This window comes from Camellia sinensis, chromosome 9, assembly GCF_055761805.1.
Source record: "Camellia sinensis isolate YWXY chromosome 9, ASM5576180v1, whole genome shotgun sequence".
Lineage (NCBI taxonomy): Eukaryota > Viridiplantae > Streptophyta > Magnoliopsida > Ericales > Theaceae > Camellia > Camellia sinensis.
Genome location: NC_138969.1, coordinates 139,831,870 through 139,840,429, shown reverse-complemented (window position 1 = coordinate 139,840,429; position 8,560 = coordinate 139,831,870).

Sequence of the window (8,560 nt, the reverse complement as noted above, 5' to 3'; positions counted from 1 at the left end):
AGGGGTGGGATAATTAATACCACACTAATTTAATAGGATTATTAATACCTCACTATTAGTGTTGTGAATCAAACATGGCCTTAGGGAGTTTATCTTTATCTCTTAAAGAGTCCAAAGTAAGCACTAAATTGGAGTTCATAGAAGTCATACTTCTAGAAGGACTTGGATTGAGTATATTATAAAAGAGAGGCACCCCCGTGGATCTAAGGTATGCAATTTATGTTTTGAGTATTAAGTTTTGCACTTGATTATCTTTGAGAGATATACTGACTTGATCGTCGGAGTGCCCCCAGGTGGAAGAACCACCGCTGGAGCCTTTTCTTTCTGTTACAGGTTACTGAAGCCATCTACTCTGCCTGTGCTCTCCAGCTGGTTACTAAGCAGGCAGTGTGGTCAGATTTTCACCCACACAATTTGGCGCCGTCTGTGGGAACGAAGGAAGAATAGATGGCCAGTAACGGACAGCAGGAAAATATTGGGGGATGACGCTCCCACTGGGAGTGGCAGACCAATTGACCTTGACATTGAAGGAGACAACCACAATACAGAAGCCCGTGACCAGGGTCACAGAGAGAAAGACGTCATCCAGGAAGGCGACACGTCAAAAAGGACAGACCAAGGAAAGTACTATAATGAAGATAACCTCCAGGTATGGAGGGACAGATACCTACGGAGGGATGAGGAAGTAAAAGAATTGGCAAACAAGTTGGCAGACCTTCAGTCAGTCGTCAACTTCATGATGCAGAATAATGTTATGCAGCCACCATACCCGCTGCAAGATACGCCGATGCCAGCAACCAACGCCCAGAAGGGCGGAAGAAAAACAATCCCCGACGTCCCTCAGCATACCAGGAGCGGAAGGCATTCTCACCGGCCTTCCAGAGAAGTCGGACGAGAAGAACCGAGGCAAGAAAAGTCCCGAAGGACGCACCACATGAAGAATCCAGAGCCCAAAGAACATCGGCATGTTCAAAGGCAAGCACTCTGCTTTGACACAACCCATGGAGAAAGATCCAAACGGGCCCACCACGAGGACGAAAGCAGTGTACCAAAAAGACTAAAATCCATAGACAGCCGAGCTCCAGGAAGGAGCAAAGAAGACCTGAGGGACTACCTCAAAAGGAGGCAGCAGAATGTTGAAGCCGAGGTAAACTCCCCAGTAAAACCGAAGACAGCCTTCTCGGTGGAACTGGACAAATTCAAACCACCAAAAAGATTCAGTATGCCGAGGTTTCAAATTTATGATGGCAAGTCAGATCCAAACTTTCATGTTGGACTATACTTGAATTCAATGGCGTTATATAGCGGGAACGAGCCGTTGCTCTGCAAAGTATTCCCCTCATCCTTTGGGGAAATTGCATCTGATTGGTTCCATAAATTACCAAAGGGAAGCATAAAGACATGGAAAGGCCTGGCCGAGATGTTTGTGGCCAGGTTCGTGACCAACAAGCTGCAACCCCTGAGGGTTGATGCTTTGATGGCTCTAAGAATCACCAAGGAAGAAGGCCTTAAGGCCTATGCGAAGAGGTACTACGAGGTGTTCAACCGAATACCCGAATGTAACCAAGAGGTAGCGGTCGTGTCTTTCAAGAATGGCCTGAAAGATGACTGCCCACTACGGAAGTCTTTGGCAAAAACATTGCCAAAAAGCATGGAAGAACTCATGGCAAGAATTGAGAAGTACGCCAGAGCCGAAGAAGATACATCGGGAAACAAAGAGGTAAAGCAAGAAAAGGGCAATGGCTCGCCGAAGCGAGGCCGAGGCAACAATGGGCCGACCAAACAAGAAACAGAGTTGAGAAGTAAACAGGCGGTAACGACGGTATTCCGAACCCAATCCATAAAGTCCTAGATCAAATTCGAAACCAACCTTATTTCAGGGCTCTAGCGAGAGCACCAGGGGAATTCATGGGAAGGAACGTTGGTAGACGTTGTGCCTACCACAATGAAAAAGGACACCCAACTCAAGGTTGCAGAGCCTTGAAAGCACACTTGGAGGACCTGGTGAGACAAGGCCTTCTGAGGGACCTGGTCGATGAAGCCAGGACAAGGGAAGAACAGGCAAGGTTGCCTCAAGCACCAGCAGCGCCGCCTCCCCCAGCACAGCCACCACAAGCAGGAGGACCGAGGGTGGTTAATGTGATCCACTCAAGGGTCAACGAAAACGAAGTCAGAGGGGAGACCCAAAAGGTAAGACATTTATAGCATGTCTACCAAGTCGGGGAGAAGAGATATCGGCCAGAAGAATGCCAAGGGCCGATGATAGCCTTTACTGAAGCCGACCTGGAATTGGTCCAACATCCGCATAATGATGCCTTGGTAGTATCCCTCCAGGTTGGGGAGTGCCAAGTGAAACGCATCCTAATAGATCAAGGCAGCTCCTGTGACATCATGTATGTCAGATGTTACAAGGAGCTGGGCCTTCACCCTGATGACTTAGAACAATCCAGCGGCCCGATGGTCGGCTTTAATGGAACGCCGACATGGCCACTGGGCGCAACAAGCTTGGAAGTACAAGCCGGCACTAAGAAGATCCAGACGGAATTTCTGGTAATTGACATGCCCTCACCATACAACATCATCTTGGGAAGGCCGTGGTTGCATGCAATGGGGGCAGTTCCCTCAACGTTGCATCAACTACTGTGGTTCCCAACAGAGCATGGGATTGAAGAAGTCAGAGGGGATCAACTGCAAGCAAAAAACTGCTCCATGACAACAATGAAGTCCACCTGTAGTATACGAGAGCCAAGGAACGCAGAAGTTGAAGATGAGGACATGGAGGTCCTAGAAGACGTCAGGAAAGAACCAGCCGAAAAAAGCGAAGAGGCGCTAAAAAAAATCTTCGTCCAGGAGAACGACGAAGAGTGTTTCTTTCTTCACGGCTCAGGCTTAGCTAGAGAAGAAGAGAAAGAACTGGAAGATTTTTTAAGGGCAAACATAGAGGCGTTCGCCTGGACACCTTATGAAATGCCAGGCATTGACCCCGAGGTCACTTGCCACAGACTGAATGTCGACAGATCAGCAAAACCTGTGATTCAACGAGCCAGAAGACCGACGTTGATGCACGTCGAAGCAGTAGAAGAAGAGGTAGACAGACTCCTGGAGGCCAGGGCCATCCGAGAAGTTCAGTACCCAACATGGCTGTCCAACACAGTAGTAGTAAAAAAGAAGAATGGCAAATGGAGGGTTTGTGTAGACTTTACCAGCCTCAACAAAGCTTGCCCCAAAGACAGCTTTCCTCTGCCCAAAATCGACCAACTGGTAGACGCCACTTCAGGACATGAAAGGATGAGTTTTTTGGATGCATACAGAGGGTACCACCAGATTGCCATGTACCCTCCAGACGAGGAGAAGACCGCGTTCATCACCCCTAAAGGCCTGTACTGTTACAAGGTAATGCCTTTTGGGTTGAAAAACGCAGGAGCAACCTATCAGAGGTTAGTGACAAAGATGTTTAAGCACTTGATTGGCAAAACAGTAGAAGTCTACATCGACGACATGGTCGTGAAGACCAAGGAATCAAAGGGTCATCTTGCCGACCTAAAAGAGGTCTTTGACATACTTAAAAGATATCGGCTCCGACTCAACGCCTCGAAGTGCGCCTTTGGAGTTGGATCAGGTAAATTTTTAGGATATCTGGTAACAAGAAAGGGCATTGAGGCCAGCCCAGACCAAATCAAGGCCATCCTGGACTTACAGAACCCGACATCGGCAAAGCAAGTTCAAGTGCTTACTAGAAGGGCCGCAGCCCTAAACAGATTCATCAGCAGAAGCTCAGATAAGTGCGGACCCTTCTTCAACCTGGTAAAAAAAGCCACAGACTTCCTATGGACAGAAGAATGTGAAGCCGCCTTAACCGACCTAAAAAAGTACTTGACCACAACTCCGGTTCTTTCCAACCCAGTACCAGGGGAGGAACTGTTTTTGTACTTAGCAGTCTCAGAACACGCAGTCAGTGCAGTGCTAATCCGAGAGGAAAAAGGAGAACAAAAGGCTGTTTATTATGTAAGTAAAACTTTGGCCGAGGCAGAAACAAGATACCTACCACTAGAAAAATTAATGCTGGCCTTAGTAATGGCTTCAAAAAAGTTGAGCCATTACTTTCAGGCACACAAGATTGTGGTCCTAACAGAGCACCCACTGAAGTCCTTGTTGCAACAAGGAGACTTAACAGGAAGGATAACAAAATGGGCAGTAACCCTGGGCCAGTTTGACCTGGAGTTTAGGCCGAGAACAGCAATAAAGGGCCAAGTTTTGGCCGACTTCATCGCAGAACTCACACCTGAAGCCATCGCACATCGAGCTCTGTCGAGCCAAGATGAGCATTGTCCCAACAAGCAAAAAGAATCCCAGCCAAAGACAAAAAAGCAAGAGAAAGAGAAGCTCAGACCCTGCAGCATCTACATCGGCGATTCATTCAGACTATTCGTCGATGGAAGTTCAAACCGCCAGGGAGCAGGGGCAGGAGTACTGCTGATATCTCCAGATGGAGAAATAGTAGAACAGTCCATCCGTTTGGGGTTCAAAGCCTCCAACAATGAAGCAGAATATGAAGCATTAATTGCAGGGCTAAAGCTGGCAGCAGCAGCAGAGGCAGATGAGGTAATTATTTTTTGTGATTCACAACTCATTGTTAACCAGTCAACAGGAGAATTTGCAGCCAGAGACGAAAGAATGTCGGCATATGCAAAGGAAGTCATCAGATTGGTAGCCCTATTTCAGAACTGCAGATTACTCCAAGTTAGCCGAGATGACAATACCCACGCCGACGCGTTGGCTAACCTGGCCAGTTCAATTCAAACTGGAAGAACAAGGACAATTATGATCGACTACATGTCGGCCCCGAGCATAGATAAACAGAGCACCGAACAAGAAGCAATGTGCGTGGACTTGGGGCCAAGCTGGATGGATGCAATCATTGCATTCCTAAAAGAGGGGAAGCTGCCAGAAAACCATAAGGAAGCACATAAAATCAGACTGAAGTCGGTCAGATTCAGTCTAACAGCAGAAGGCCATCTCTACAGAAGGTCCTTCACTGGGCCGCTTTTAAGGTGCGTACACCCTTTGCAGGTTGAAGATTTTCTTTACGAAATTCATGAAGGAATTTGTGGAAGCCATGCTGGGGGCAGATCATTAGCCCACAGGGCCATTACCCAGGGGTATTGGTGGCCCTACATGCAAAAGGATGCCGAAGCCTATGTAAAGAAGTGTGAACAATGCCAAAGGTTTACACCTTTGATACATCAGCCAGCTGCCGACCTAAACCCAGTATCCAGCCCTTGGCCATTTGCCCAATGGGGGATGGATCTGGTTGGACAACTTCCCCAGGCAACTGGGCAAAGAAAATACTTGCTGGTAGCGACAGACTACTTTACAAAATGGATAGAGGCAGAACCTCTTGCCAAAATCCGAGATGTGGACGTCAAGAATTTTATATGGAGAAACATTATCACCAGATTTGGGATTCCAAGAGCAATAGTTGCCGACAACGGAACACAGTTTGACAGCAAACTCATCAAGAACTTTTGTGCAAAATTCAAGATCAAGAATTATTTCTCAACACCAAGTTTTCCTCAAAGCAATGGGCAAGCAGAGGCATCCAACAAAGTAATTCTGGATGGAATAAAGAAGAGGCTGCAGGCAGCAAAAGAAAAGTGGGTAGACGAGTTGCCCAACGTACTTTGGGCATATCGGACTACGCCGAGAAGATCAACAGGAGAATCCCCCTTTGCCATGACTTATGGCACAGAAGCAGTCATCCCATTGGAGATCGGCATCCCAGGGATCAGAACCCAAGGAGTAGAGAATGGCACAAATGACATACTCTTAGGCCGAAATCTGGATTTGTTGGAAGAACGAAGAGAGAAAGCTGCAATTCAGCTTGCAGTATACCAGCAACAGCTTGCCAGAGCTTACAACAAGAAGGTCAATCCAAGAGATTTTCAAGTCGGCGACCTAGTCCTGAGAAAGGTCGTCGGGAACAAGAAGGATCCCAGGGAAGGCAAGCTTGGCCCAAACTGAGAAGGACCCTACAGAATTACTTCAGTATTAGGCAATGGAGCTTATCGGCTTGAGGACAATGAGGGCAAAGCATTACCCAGACCTTGGAATACTTGTAATTTGAAATTTTTCTATCATTAGATATACATCATTTTTTGGCCGATATCATCAATAAAGTCTTTTCAGAATTCTTTCAACACATATGATTGATAAAGTTATACATTGATGTTTATTGAAGACATAATGAATATGAACCCAAGTCAAACTCAGGTTCACATTGGGGGCAAAGAAAAAGCAGAGATTATTTCTTAATTCACTTGTTAAAATTTGTAGCAATTTACAAGTTGGAATTAAGCTGATTCCTTATCTTCACTTGTTGAAATTTGTAGCAATTTACAAGTTGAAGTTAAGCCGAGATTATTCCTTAATTCACTTGTTGAAATTTGTAGCAATTTACAAGTTGGAATTAAGCTGATTCCTTATCGTCACTTGTTGAAATTTGTAGCAATTTACAAGTTGAAGTTAAGCCGAGATTATTCCTTAATTCACTTGTTGAAATTTGTAGCAATTTACAAGTTGAAGTTAAGCCGAGGTTATTACTTAAGTTCTCATAGCAATATATGAGTTGCTTAAACCTAAGGAAGATGCTTAACACTTGTTGAAATTTGTAGCAATTTACAAGTTTATGTTAAGCCGATATATGATCACCCGCTGAGGTATACAGAAATTTACAGGTTGAAGTAAAGGCTAAGTATATTGTTTACTACTTGTTGAAATTTGTAACAATTTACAAGTATGATAGACCGAGATCACTGTTTAATACTTATTGAAACTTGAGAAGAAGCTTGCAAAGTTTACATTGAGTAGTATATGCTTTATACTTGTTAAAATTTATGCAAGGTTTGCAGGTCAGTATCTTGCCGAAGTAAAAGTTTTGTAGTTATACCCGAGGTATGTATCCCCGAGAAGATTGCACAAAGGAAGCAAAATGGAAAAGCATGCAAAAATTTCTAAGTATAGGATTACGCAGAAGCAATCAACGGAACATCACAAGATTAAAAAACATCTATAGAAAGAGCAGTTGCAGTTACATAGAGAAAAAGCCATAAGAAGGAGTTTTTCATTGTCCAGAAATTAAAAGAGAGTACAAATTGCAAAGTGCAAAAAAAGAAGAAAAAAGTTCAAAAGACATTTTTTCAAGACTCTTCGGTGTTAGCCGCTGCAGGGACTGGGACCTCGGACGATTCTGGTGGAACCTCCTCGGCAACCTTTTCTGCTTCAATCTCAGCATCAATCTCAGCCAGCGTATTGTCTAGATTTCTTTCAGCCAAAAGAAGGTCGGATGATAGTTGCCCGATGGCAATTTCCTTGGGTGACCCCCCAACCTCATCACCCTCCTCATCCAAGGTTAAATCCATCACTTGCTCAGCAGGAGGAGGGGACTTAGCTTCAGCAGCATCCTTGGGTTTTCTCACCAAGGCCTCATCATCATTTTTTCCTTCATCCTCATCTTCGGCATCAGCCTCAGTCTCTGATTCAACCTGACTTGGAGGAGGAAATGGTAAAGGAATGGCATCGGCCTTACGAAAGGGCGAGTCAACAGGAAGATCAAGTTTTTTTATCAGGGACATCCAACCAAGGGAAAATCCCCTGTTGCATGCCTGCCTGAATTGAAGTTTATAATCCTCTGCGACGTTGGTCATACCCTGGGCATAGGCCTTTTCATCGGCCTCTTTGACTTCGGCCTCTTTGGTGGCCAGAGCTTGCTGGAGCTCTTTCTCCGCTTGGGCCTTCTTAGCCTCGGCCTCTCTTTTCTCAGCCTCAGCAACTTTTTTAACGACCTCAGCGGATTCGGCCTTCTCAAGAGCTAAAGTTTGGGCCTTAGTAGCCGCCTCGGCCTGATCTTCCAATTTTTTCATCCTTGATTCTAGAGATTTGATCTCTTTCTTCATGGAAGATGCTTCCCTCTTTATATCAACCAACCTTTGCCGATTTTCAAAAGATTGCATTGAAAATGAATGGGCGTGTTGGATGGCCTGAAGAAAAAACAGAAGTATTAGAAAATATTCTCAGTAAGAAACAAGAAGGAAGAATCACAAGTACAAACAGGAACACTTACTTGAACGGAGTGTTGGAGCATAAGAGCGTAATTCTCATACTCACTAAGCTAAGCATTTCGGTTCAAATCCTTCGTAAGAAGAAGAGCAGTGCTGAGGGCGACACCAACGTTAATATCGACGGCACTTTCACTGGCCATGATAGGCCTATCCTCCAGAGTTAGTTCAGGAGCCCATGGAACGTCGGGCTTCTTTGACGCCGAGGTCGTCGCAGACGATGACCTTGGCCTCTTTGATTGTGTGGACCCCGAGGGTTGGGTCTCAGCGGATCTTTTTGTGGAAGCAGAGGTAGCCTTTTTGCTCTCAGCCAGTTGAGAGATAGGCAAAGCATCCTCAGCCTCGGCGTCAGTGGCCTTGGCTTTGGGCTGAGCCTTTTTTACTCTCTTCGGCTTTGGTGGGGGCATCGCATGCGATGGTACAGCATCAGCGTTGGTTGGAAGGTC